Genomic DNA, 13,107 nt, shown 5'->3' on the forward strand with positions numbered 1-13,107 from the left:
CTCTGAAAAGCCCATTTATCGGGCAGCAATATATATACACATTTATGCCGGAGCGTTTGCCCGGGAAAAGCGAGACCGGGCATGCCCGGGTGTCAAGGGCGAGTCCTGGAAAGGCGAGTCTGGACATGCCCGGGCGTCCTGGACATGGCCTGGCAAGTCGAGGCTGGGCGTGCCCAGGCGCTCTGGGCGAGCCCTGGAAAGGTGAGAGCGGGCATGCCCGGACGCTCTGGGCGAGCCCTGGAAAGGCGAGAGCGGGCATGCCCGGGAAGGACGAGACCGGGCATGCCCGGGAGGTTCGGGCGTGCCCGGGAACAGCGAGTCCGGGCATGCCCGGGAGAGGCGCGTCTGGGCCTGTCCGGACGAGCCCGGCATGGCGATTGCACCCTGGCCTCGTCCTGGCAGGTGCAAGGCGATTGTGTACATCCAGCGGGAACCGCTACACATGCCCCTCCAGAATCGACCTGCACCAGCAGGGTCAATTTGAGGGGGTCCAGATGACCCGGCCGAAGCGACCCCTGGAGGGTCGTGGGGGGGGGGGGGTCCGATGTGGTGGTGGGTGGTCGAGCGGGGGGAACTGTGGACGGGGGGCGGCCTCGCCGCGGAGGAAGGGCCAACCATGGTGGTCGGTCGACGTCCACGTGCGCCGGTTTGAGGCGACGCCACCCCCCCCCCCCCCCCGTCCATCAGAAGGTTGCATGTTCAGATCACGTCGGGGTCACCATTGAAGGAGCTGTGCTCCAATGCGAGTTGAAAGAATTGACGCGACCAAAGACGGAAATTCGTGCGAGTTGCTTTATTACACGTATCAAACTCGGGTACTCTGAAAAGCCCGTTTATCGGGCAGCCATATATAAACACATTCATGCCAGAGCATTTGCCCGGGAAAAGCGAGACCGGGCATGCCCGGGTGTCAAGGGCGAGTCCTGGAAAGGTGAGTCTGGACATGCCCGGGTGTCCTGGACGTGGCCTGGCAAGTCGAGGCTGGGCGTGCCCGGGCGCTCTGGGCGAGCCCTGGAAAGGCGAGAGCGGGCATGCCCGGATGCTCTGGGCGAGCCCTGGAAAGGCGAGAGCGGGCATGCCCAGAAAGGACGAGACTGGGCGTGCCCGGGAACAGAGAGTCCGGGCATGCCCGGGAGAGGCGCATCTGGGCCCGTCCGGACGAGCCCGGCATGGCGATTGCACCCTGGCCGCGTCCTAGCAGGTGCAAGGCGATTGTGTCCATCCAGCGGGAACCGCTACACTATCATATTATGAAAAGATCTGGATATTGGGCCATCTCAGATTCAGAGATTTGATTTTTGCAAGATTTCGATTCGATTGTGATAGAAGAGAACACCTTCTTCGTCTTCTGTACAGTGAAGTTGCCAGCCCTGAATTATCTGGCTACATCTGGGTGCTTCATTGGGAGTGCAACCATGTCACTCAGGTGAACAGGGACCCACCTGGCATAGTGTGTGTGGTCTAAGGCATGGAACCATGGGACCAGTTCCGTCAGGGCATCAAGGTACATCGTGAATGAAGCCTGCCACAGAGAACGCATGTCGACCAGTACCAACATCTCTAGTTCCAGCACAGTTGCCCAGTACTGAAAGTTGGGAATGTCTTCTCCTCTCTGGTGACACCAGTCTTCGAACTCAGGCAGGTCTTCTGCATCATCAGCATATGTCATACAGTGGCGTTACGCACGGTGTTGCAGGATGTGCAGTGCCGCTGCAGTGATTTGATGAGCTCTTCTTGTGCGGGTGACGTGGGCAGCTTGCAGGAACGAGTCGGCCGTCCCTGGCGTTGCAATCTCAGCTTGCATATCTGCAAATCTTGCAAAAATCAAATCTCTGAATCTGAGATGGCCCAATATCCAGATCATTTCATAATATGATTGTCTACTAGTGTGCCAAATTTGGTGCTTTCCTCACAAAATGCACAATTGTTATGCTATATTTAGCTTAACTGTCGGACTATACACACTTTGGTGGTTTTAAAATGACAGAATATGTCTATTAGAAAGAAAAAATGAACATTGAAGACGACGCTGCTAAAAGAAATACACCGCTCTAACACACATCCACGAGTTTAAACTACATTTACAACAAATATGAAAACTATTTTCATATCACAATGTTAAATATAGAATATATATATGAGATAATATATTTTTTAAAAGAGCCCTATCTTCCAATGGTAAAAAAATCCTTCAAAAAATTCCTGGATCCGGAATAATATCCTAAGCTTCACCAAAAACTAAGCAATTCTTCCTTATTGCAAGGGCAATCATCCCACCAACTTTCATCCAAATCCGTTCAGAACTTTTCCAGATATCTTGTTCACAAACACACGAACACACACACGAACACACACACCCACACACACACTACTCCCTGGCGGGAGTAACAATGACAGAAGATGGTTCATTAGTTAATGGAATAACCCGTGAGTGCAGCGGAACGTTGCGGTTTTTTAAATCAGAACTCGTGACCCGAGCAGTGATGATACAACCAAACTACCGGAGCGGTGATGATGCAACCAAACTACCCGAGCGGTGATGATGCAACCAAACTACCCGAGGATGATGAATTCGCACGACATTTTGGGCGCTAAAAAGTTGAGATCTGGTGATCTATGCATTGAATGCAAATCGGCGCTCAGTGGGATGAGGTGTTGAAAGGGTCGGGACGAGGTGTTGAGGGGGTCGGGACGAGGTGCTGAGGGTCGGGACGAGGTGTTGAGAGGGTCGAGACGAGGTGTTGAGAGGGTCGGGATGAGGTGTTGAGAGGGTCAGGGCGAGGTGTCGAGAGGGTCGGGACGAGGTGTCGAGAGGTTCGGGACGAGGTGTCGAGAAGTTCGGGACGAGGTGTCGAGAGGGTCGGGACGAGGCGTTGAGAGGGTCGGGACGAGGCGTTGAGAGGGTCGGGACGAGGCGTTGAGAGGGTCGGGACGAGGCGTTGAGAGGGTCGGCACGAGGCGTTGAGAGGACCGGGATGAGGTGTTGAGAGGGTCAGGGCGAGGTGTTGAGAGGGTCGGGACGAGGTGTTGAGAGGGTCGGGACGAGGTGTTGAGGGTCGGGACGAGGTGTTGAGAGGGTCGGGACGAGGTGTTGAGAGGGTCGGGACAAGGTGTTGAGAGGGTCGGGACGAGGGGTTGAGAGGGTCGGGACGAGGCGTTGAGAGGGTCGGGACGAGGCGTTGAGAGGGTCGGGATGAGGCGTTGAGAGGGTCGGGACGAGGCGTTGAGAGGGTCGGGACGAGGCGTTGAGAGGATCTGGACGCGACGAGGTGTTGAGAGGGTTGGGATGAGGTGTTGAGTGGGTCTCGACAAGGTGTTGAGAGGGTCGGGACGAGGTATTGAGAGGTTGTGGACGAGGTGTGGAGAGGGTGGTGATGAATTGTTGAGAGGGTGGGGAAGAGGTGTTGAGAGGATCGGGACGAGGTGTTGAGAGGGTCGGGACGAGGTGGAGAGGGTCGGGACGAGGTGGAGAGGGTCGGGTCGAGGTGTTGAGAGGGTCGTGACGAAGTGTTGAGAGGGTCGGGACGAGGTGTTGAGAGAGTCGGGACGAGGTGTTGAGAGGATCGGGACGAGGGGTTGAGAGGGTCGGGACGAGGTGTTGAGAGGGTGGGGACGAGGTGTTGAGAGGGTGGGGACGAGGTGTTGAGAGGCTCGGGACGAGGTGTCGAGAGGATCGGGACAAGGTGTCGAGAGGATCGGGACGAGGTGTCGAGAGGGTCGGGACGAGATGTCGAGAGGATCGGGACGAGGTGTCGAGAGGATCGGGACGAGGTGCCGAGAGGATCGGGACGAGGTGTCGAGAGGGTCGGGACGAGGTGTCGAGAGGTTCGGGACGAGGTGTCGAGAGGTTCGGGACGAGGTGTCGAGAGGTTCGGGACGAGGTGTCGAGAGGTTCGGGACGAAGTGTCGAGAGGGTCGGGACGAGGTGTCGAGAGGGTCGGGACGAGGTGTCGAGAGGGTCAGGACGAGGTGTTGAGAGGCTCTGGACGAGGTATTGAGAGGCTCGGGGCAATGTGTTGAGAGGGTCGGGGCAATGTGTTGAGAGGGTCGGGACGAGGTGTTGAGAGCGTCAGGACGAGTTGTTGAGAGGGTCGCACTTTGACGAGGTACGGGTTTCATGTCAAATTCCTCGGTAAATGAGGGAGAGCCCCGGAGTCATCCATGGTGTGGTTCCGTCCATGGAAATTTATGATATGAAGTGAAGTGAAACTTTGCGGACAGTGTAGTTATCGACCCTCAAATATCCTGCAGATGTCTCAGCACAATCACGAGTAAAGATCTCAATACGGGTGTCTTGTCTTGAACTTTATTCTTCCAACAATAAAACGATCACACACACCATGAGGAAGTTACGAACTCCTATCGACACCATAGAAACGATTACAATGCAAACAAAATACGAAAAGTTAGAACAATGTCACATTATCTGATGTGCACCTCGATAGTTAAACTTTCCAATTGACAGAGACAAAGAGCATGACACATGAACTCAAAACCACGTGGTTTGGGCCCAGAAACATGAGGCTGAGGAGAGATTGAAACAAAATAATACAAAAGCTCGATAGAAAAAAAAACCTCTTGAAACCACAAAATACTTTGCTCCATGGATGTCCGACATATTTACACACTTAATTATCATGAAGGAATACCTTGTTACCTCTTTATTCTGGGCTCCAAAGACGAGTTTCGTTGCTTCGATTCGGCGGCTTCTCTTCCATTCAAAGACGTTTGGCGAATGAATAAAAGCCGTTCGACCTATTTTCGAACATGGTCTAAATAATCACACACGGACATTACAAAGTATTCCAATGCATGACTCTGGGCTTGACAATCACTTCTTGTGGTAACAAAGTGTTCAAACTAAAGTACATCGATGCAAATCAATGGTAATACACAGCACTATTTCCTGATCACGTATGTACACAAACTTGTGAGTTGTGATGCGGTCCTCGCCAAGAACACTGTCCTGTGTGACCGGAAATGCGTCATAAATTAATCAAGATAACGGTTAATTTAATTTAACATTACCAGTTGCAGTACAAATAAAATTAAAATATATCATATAATGAAGTTATATTTAACAACCAGTAACAGCAAACATAATTATTCGATGTTATTTACACCGATCCCTCTGAACCCCCGTGTGGTGAGGCGCCCGCGCCACGTCAGTATCATTCAAACTTTGATTGAGGGATCTTCAAACATTGAAGCTTTTCTGATGACTGTCTCCATCCACCCTAATCCTGGTGTTGATTTAACGGTTATGGTGGAGATCTTGGGATGAGAGGGTCCTGAGTTTGAATCCCGATCAGCCAATGAATTAACACCAGGTGGGTTGAAATTCACCTGTCATCCTTCCGAGGTCGGCAAAATGAGTAGCCTACCAACTCACCTGGTCCTCTCTCAAGGAGGTTGGTGGCAGGATTTGCACTCCGGCTGCTGTAAAACACCTCATTCTGTAGCACACACAGTGGGGTGTGTCGGGATGGTGCTGAGGTCACTTTGATGGTGTTGACGAACTCACCAACATATAGAATAAACCAGGATCTCAATGCAATCTCTTCGTTTCCATGGTGACAGACAGCTTGGAGACTTGGAGTACTTCAAAATAATTGAAAACTTTACATTATTTACTGACTGGTTTCTCCACCCAGGTCAGACTAGCCTCTTCAACTAAAGTATCAAACAAGCCCGGATACGCCGCTGTTAGACTGTGTCTTGTTTTGTTTGTTTTTGCTTACATAGACGAGGCTCATGGAAGAACAAAAAGTTTGTTGTCGAGTGCTCGCCAAGTGTTTTAAGCACACAAGCAAGAACTTCATCAAAACCGTTGGTAAGGAACGGATGGCTTGGCAAGCGATAGCAAGCTGCTTCGTAACTGAACACACAAGCTTGACAGACCGAAGACCCTTTTGTGATTCTGCCGTTTGTGTAATAAACAAAGTATATCGCAGGTGATATTCAACCATTTACACCTTTTGTTACCTCCGCAGCCGAAGGTGGATGCAGGTTATGTTTTCACCCGTTTCTCTGTTTGTTAACAGAATATCTCAAAAATATGTGGAGATTCGGATGAAATTTGGTGTATGAGTTGCAAAGCGACAAGAACAAGCGATTCGATTTTGGTTCAAGTCGAATCCAGATCCGACCTTTCAGTGCCCGACCTAACAAAACAAAGTGTTCACCTGGTGGCTGGTGCAGGTATGCGCTCCTCCGAATGCCGTTCGAGTTTTTTCGCTTTTCAACATCTCCGGAGTAGTTTTGTTTCACCTTTGGACAGGTGTTCTGATGTTAAAAACCGCAACGTTCCGCCATGATCATGGGTTGGTCCATTTACTAATGAGGGGTGTTTTGTGATCGTGCAATATATTATAGTGTGGATTTGATAAACAATATCGATATGTATTAACATTAGCAATTATACAATTTTGATTGTGATTCTTGTTGCATTTGTTTACATTAAACTGAGTTATTATTTTACTTTACCTGCTTTTTCTACTAATACTAACCTCATCCCCTAATTTTGTAATAGTCCTGTCCAGGTAAACGTCAGGAAAACGTTTTTTCATCGATTCATCACGTGACAGTGCTTTCTTTCCTCGAGATGGAGCACTCCCTTTGTGCTGTGTTTATCACCACTCACAAGTTGATTGTTTTGTCAGCAAAGTGAGACCCACCCTCGGTCTCATCTCGAAAGATTATGAACCACCATCGATGATCTCTCGTTATCTCTCATCTCTCCTGATGTCGGGCTGCATTGGTTGCATGACGTCATGGGATTTGGGGGCCTGGGCACGTGCGTTAATTCGCCACTGCAGTGTCAGGAAGTGAGTGTCAGTCATTGAGTCAGTCCGTGAGTGAATGAGTGTGTCAGTGAGGGAATGAGTGTGAGTCATTTAGTGAGTCAGTGAGTGAGTGAGTGAGTGACTAGACAAACACTTCAGTCATTATTACTTGAACCAAACACGCGATTTTGACCAACCTGACCACATGCTGCATACCTGATACCTTATCAAGGTGGATTGATTGACCGCATCAAAATCTGCGCTCATTGGGGGCGCCTCTTGGGGGGTTGGGGGGGGGGAGGTATGTACTTTCTTCTCCGAAACGACACACAATTTCGATAAAACTTGACGACAACGTTCATCGCCCATGATGCACCAAAAACTTTTCACGACAGAAAAAATTCAAGGTCTGAGGTCGTTGTGGTTTGAGTGATTGTTGCTCCTGAACCAGGAAGCTTCAGGACCCGCAGTCCCGTTTTTATTTCGACAATTATTCACTTTAAATGTTGAACTGATGCATGATTTAACCAACTCGTCCATTGTTTGGATTAAATAATGTCGATGTTCGTCAGTGGACGACTACGGTTAATCCACAACACACTGTAAACTGAATGGCATTGAGGTTCAGGCCTTTTTGGATACTGGTTCCCAAATAAGCCAAGCAAGCAGAGACTGGCAACAAGATAACTTGCCAGACACCGTTGCAAGACCAGTGGAAGAAATCCTACAGGATGGATTGTGATTAAAGGCTGAAAATAGAAGCCCCATTCCATTTGAAGGATGCATTGAAGCAGAGTTCAAGCTTTAAAAAGGTGGCAGAGAAGGGTATTTTAGTGTGTTTTGGTCAGTAAGGGACAGGTGACAGACCCAACAATTGTCCTCAGCGTAATTTCAGAGTTGATGGTTCAGTACAAGGCCAAGTCTGCCGATATAGTAGCACCACCGGAGTCATTCGTTTATTTGTTTCCGGAACGGAGCCTATCACAAATATATACACTCAACCAGACTTTGGAGAATCCAGAGGAGGGACCAGTTTCCATGTGTACAGGCCGTCGCCCTACTCAAAGCCTTCCTGGGAGAACAACAAATATCCCTTATGTTCGTTCTCATCCACTTGCAGTCAAAACACCCACATTGTGAGAAACTGACCAAGAACAGTGCTGGTCAGAAGGGGAGACAGTGAAACCTTTTTTTGTATACTTAGTCTCGGTTCCTATGAGAGCTAACACATGGAACATGCTTTCAGCTCTTTCACGAGCCTCGATTCAGTATACAAAAAAAAAAAAAAACATAATAAGGGGGGCAGGTGGGACAACATGGGGAGAGAGAGGGCAGTACAACAACAGCTGGGAACAGGGCCATCGGGAAATCTGTTAAAGAGAGAGGGCTGGGTGGGGTATGTGGGATAAAGAAAATGGACATGACGGGGTAGTTTTAATCAGGAAAGAAATCGGAATTTGAATGAGGTCAATTTAAGGTGGATTAAAGGGGGTACAAAAGATCAAGGTTTTGGATAGGGGAAATATGAGATGGTGGTGACCACCTGTTTTAAAAACCTGGAGGGAGGAGTGTGATTGAAGAAACTGCAGAAGTTCATTCTGGAGGCGGAAAAAGAGGAATTAAAGAGTGAAAGTCAGCAAAGAGTCTTCATTGTGGCAGTTTCACCAGAAGATGTTTACTGGTAGACCTTGTGCGTCGTGCAGGATTATTTGGGAGACAGAGCACAGAGAGAGCCTGGGGAACAAGGCCGGAGAGGACTTGATAGAAGAAAGAATGACCGCCAACCTGCCAGTGGTGACAGAGTGAAAGGCCCTCAAAATTAGCTTCATCGTGGGAAGTACCAACAATCCTACAAACCTTGGTTTCTACAGCGTGAAGCCGCACTATGTATGAGGCAGGAGCACCAGCCCAGAGGGGATACTCCAATACTCCATCAATGTGCAGAAGAAAGCTTTGTCGGTGGTGAACAGCCCAGCATTGCCAAGGAAGGACTTTGCAAGATGGAGGATGCCCAGTTGGCCACTGGCTTTGGAGGCCAGCTTGCAAATGTGGTTTTCCCAGGAAAGATCACGGCAGATAGCGAGACCAAAAGGCTTGAACAGGATTGTTGGGAAACGAGATAGGAGGGTTTTATCCAAGTCTACAGAGAGGTAAGAGGCTGCTTTTTGCCCGGAACTGTCGATCTGAGGGATGAGAGACGGAACGGCAGAGGGTGATGGATGATTTAACCATCAGCAAAAATATAAAGATTTCCCAGGGTCAGAAAGATCATTGATGAAGATGAGAAAAAGCACAGGGACCAGAACACTGCCTTGGGGAACTCCAGCCTGGTCAGGAAGACGAGATGAGAGAATTCCATTTTGAGCCTCACGTTAAATACGACAGGAGAAAATCTGTGAGCCATGCGTGGAGATTTCCATGGATACCAGAAGAGGCGAGTTTGGTGAGCAAGGTGGGGTGCCAGAACTTATCAAAGGCACGATATATGTCAAAGGAGACAGCTCTGATTTCCTGTCTGGTGTTGAGGACATCCATCCATTGCTGAGACCGCCAAAGCAGCATGTAGAGATTAGAGTGGACTAGTCTGAATCCATATTGATAATCGAAGATCAAGCCATTGGAGAAGAGGAAGGATTGAATGTCAGAAGTCATGATGGATTGAATGACCTTGCGGTTGATTGGGAGCAGGATGATTGGGCTGGAGTTGCAAGGATCTGTTTTTGGAATTGCAAGAATGTTTTGGAATTGCAAGTTCCAAGAATTTTTTAGACTTCATTATGTCCTGGTCACATCCAATTGAATGTCAACCTTTTTGGGGGGGGCGGTGGGTGGGGAAGGGGGGAGGGGTTCATGGTTCGTTCACTCTTCACTTTTTTGGATGTCTGTGTTTGAAGGTATTCCATCCATAAACGATGCATTACTATTGATGTTGACAAAAATGTGGGAGCAACCAGCTGTATGGCCTTCCACATTGGTCCCTGTGTCACCAAGGTGCTTGGAAGCAATCAATGATGGCATGAAGTGCAGTCATGCCATGATGGTAAATGCTGTGCTTGGCTTTCAACTGGTTTGGTGAACAACTCTCGGTTTGATCAGGATTACTTCTGGAGATATTGACAACTCCAAACTCTTCACTGACTAATAATTGATCATAATGTGATTTACATTTTCACACTAAAACAGACACTGCATTTGTGCTTTGAGGACCTCTCTTTATTGCAAAACGCATCACAAATTCCAGAGTGGTTTTGGAGATATAGAGGTGCAGCATTTTTCGATTTTTCCAAGATGGCGCCTGTACCAATGTGAGCAATGACGTAATAATTATCATGAAAAATATTCTACAGGAGGAGCCGCTTATTTCTGAAAATTTAGTGTTCATCCGACTAACAGATGCATAGGCAATTTTTTTTTTCATACTGATCAGATCAAGCGTTGTGCTTGTCGAATTATGACATCATAATAGAGACACCTCTGACATTATCATCAACATATCTTATTCCTCTTGGGGTGCACTTCACAAAAAGAAAGTTTCAATTTTTTCCATTAAGCGGTTTGGTAGATATATAGGTTTAATGATTTTCCAAGATGGAGTCTGTACCACGTGACCTACGACGTCATAATGATCAGCAAAAAAATCTACAGGCAGAGGCACTCATACGGTAAAATTCCATGTCAATCGCACCAACGGTTGCCGAGAAAATGATTTTTTTTTTAAATGCAGATGGCACACGTATGGCACACGACACACGTACGCACCCGATTGCTTAACCCCGCTTTTCGCTTCACGAGTGCAGGGCAATAACACAGACAGTGTATTTGTGCTTTGATGAACTCTCTTTATTGTGAAACCCTTCACAAATTCAAGTTCCATGAAAAATATAGGCAGGAGTCTTCTTCTGTTAAACAATTTTACAACAAGGGTGTTCTCCCCATATCACACATGACAATGAAACATGGACTACATCAAAGATTGAGAAAAAAATTATATTCAAACTGCCATGGAAAGATGCCATCTAAACATAACCAAAAAGGGACAAAAACAACAAAATCAGACAGAAAACAAAATTCCTAAACAATGGTCACAATCAAAAAACTCAAATGGAACATGGCTGGATGTCTGGCAAGGACAGAGACAAGTATTTCAAACTGGCAACCAAAGGAAGATCCTGAAAGAAGCACGATGAGATCCAAGATCAGATTGAGAGATTATGTTCTGTTACCATTTGAGTTTTTGGCATCAAATTTTCAACAATTCTCTATTATGAGAATATGGAGAACCAAATTAATAAATTTTACTGTTTTATTTTTATTTTTAAGATGTCACTTTCTTTAAACTTAGTTTGCGGATGCTGATGGGGTTAGAATTTTGAGATTATTGGTGCCTTCTGACACCAGTTTGCAGTCATTGTTGTGGACATTCTGGTGACAGCCAGCCGTATGGCTTTCATCAAGGGGCTCTCGGGGAGCGCGCTGGTTGTCAGGGGTTACAGATGGTACTCTGAGGATTTGTGCTTACAAGGTATATGCCCAAAGGGCTGTATGCTTTCACTATATATTTCTCCTTGCTGGTTCACTGACGACCTTACCTGCTGCTGAGCATCGCTTGAAAAGTTGGCGTGTACAACCCAGTATGGGTTATGCTATGTGAATTTAACAAACCTTTATCAGCAAAACCTTTCCCACAGTTAGAGCACTTTTTATGTGAGCACTCCAGTGTGGGATGCACTGTGGAAGTTCAGGCTCCGTTTAGAAATAAAATCCTCATCACAAATAGAACATTTGTAAGGATGCTCTCGTTGGTTGTAATCTCCAGAGACGGGTTTTAGGAGGTGGGAGGCAGTTCTCCCACAACTCAAAATATCCACCTCCTTTTTTGGATCATTATTCATGAACCAGTTTGTGAAACTTCATTCTCATAGCTTTGTTCCAAAGGCTCTTTTTTAGAATCCTTTCTGAACCTCTGACAGCCTCCACCTGTAGTTTGATTGTCGTGATATTCCCCGGAATGCTTTTTAAGTGCTTACCTAGAGTTTTCTTAATCATCCACATTCCCTGTTTCTCTGACTATCACTGGTACAACTTCATGTTTCTTCAATTTTGAAATAATATAAACCTCATTTTTCATTTTGTGGTATTTCAGATTTCAGCTCTCCTGTGTGGGTCTTCAGATGTAATTTCAAACTTCCTTTTTGAGAGAAACTTTAAATCTCTGACACACCTTCAACAGCTCTCCCTATCTCTTCCACCTCTTCCACATCTTACCCTACCCCTCCTCCCCCCTGTTCTGTATCTGATGCTCCCCCTTCCTCTTCATTAACGGTATGGACCTCAAACATCCGGGGCCTTCGTTCAAACTTAACTGATCTCTCCATACAGGTTGCTTCTGTCAAACCAGACGTGATCTGCTTAACAGAAACTTTCCTCCTTTATGATGTCTCTGATTCCATAGTATCTCTCCCGGGCTACTCCCTCCTCCGGTATGATAGACCTGAGCCTCGTCCTGTAGGCGGGGTTGCTATCTTTATCAAAAACTCTCTTCCTCACTCGCCCTGCACTGCACTCTCTCCACCTCACCCCCAGGAATACCTCTGGCTACGGCTTCCCCTTCGCTCCCACCTCTTGTTCATATGTGTGTTGTACCGTCCACCAAACAGTGATGACTCCATCTACATCTCGCTGTCTGATGATATGGACCAACTTCTATCTACTCATCCCAACTCTCTCTTCCTCATATGTGGTGATTTCAATTGTCACCATGCCAGTTGGCTGGGTGTGGGTACCTCTCTCACCAGCCATGGCTCTTCAGCAAAGGACTTCTGCGACTCACTGGGACTGACACAATCTGTCAATTTCCCGACCCGGATCTCAGTCAACGGAACATCTTCTCTTCTGGACTTGGTTATGACTAACTTCCCTGAAAATGTCTGCTGCTCTTCTTCTGCTCCGATCGGATCATCTGATCATGTCCTTGTTAAAGTGGACATCTCTCTGACCATCCTCAGGGAGCCTGCTCAGCGTCGACGAGTCTGGCATTTCACTCAGGCCAACTGGCACGGTTTTCAAGCAGCCATCAATCATCTGGACTGGTCTCCCATCTCTACCACCTCTGACATCAACTCATCCTGGGAATTCTTCCAAAGTAAATTGCTCTCTCTCATGCACAGATTTATCCCATCTCGTCTTCAGTTGTCATACCCTTCCTCCCGTCCATGGTACACGGAATCTTGTGGTGAGGCTGTTGCCCAGAAACAACTTGCCTTCGTCTCCTGGAAAGCAAATCCAACGGAAGGAAATCTCATTTCCTTTCACAAAGCCCGAA

At 47.5% G+C, this 13,107-nt stretch overlaps 1 protein-coding gene and 1 pseudogene across 1 annotated transcript in view; both read right to left on the reverse strand.

Moving 5' to 3' along the window:
• LOC137419063 (uncharacterized) overlaps positions 1 to 13,107 on the reverse strand; it is a 1,330,575-nt gene that overhangs the window by 414,127 nt on the left and 903,341 nt on the right. The gene's annotated exons all lie outside the window — the stretch shown is intronic.
• Positions 1 to 13,107, reverse strand: part of LOC144889914 (uncharacterized) — a 47,302-nt pseudogene that overhangs the window by 21,984 nt on the left and 12,211 nt on the right.

Source organism: Myxine glutinosa, chromosome 1, assembly GCF_964187855.1.
Source record: "Myxine glutinosa chromosome 1, kmMyxGlut1.1, whole genome shotgun sequence".
NCBI lineage: Eukaryota > Metazoa > Chordata > Myxini > Myxiniformes > Myxinidae > Myxine > Myxine glutinosa.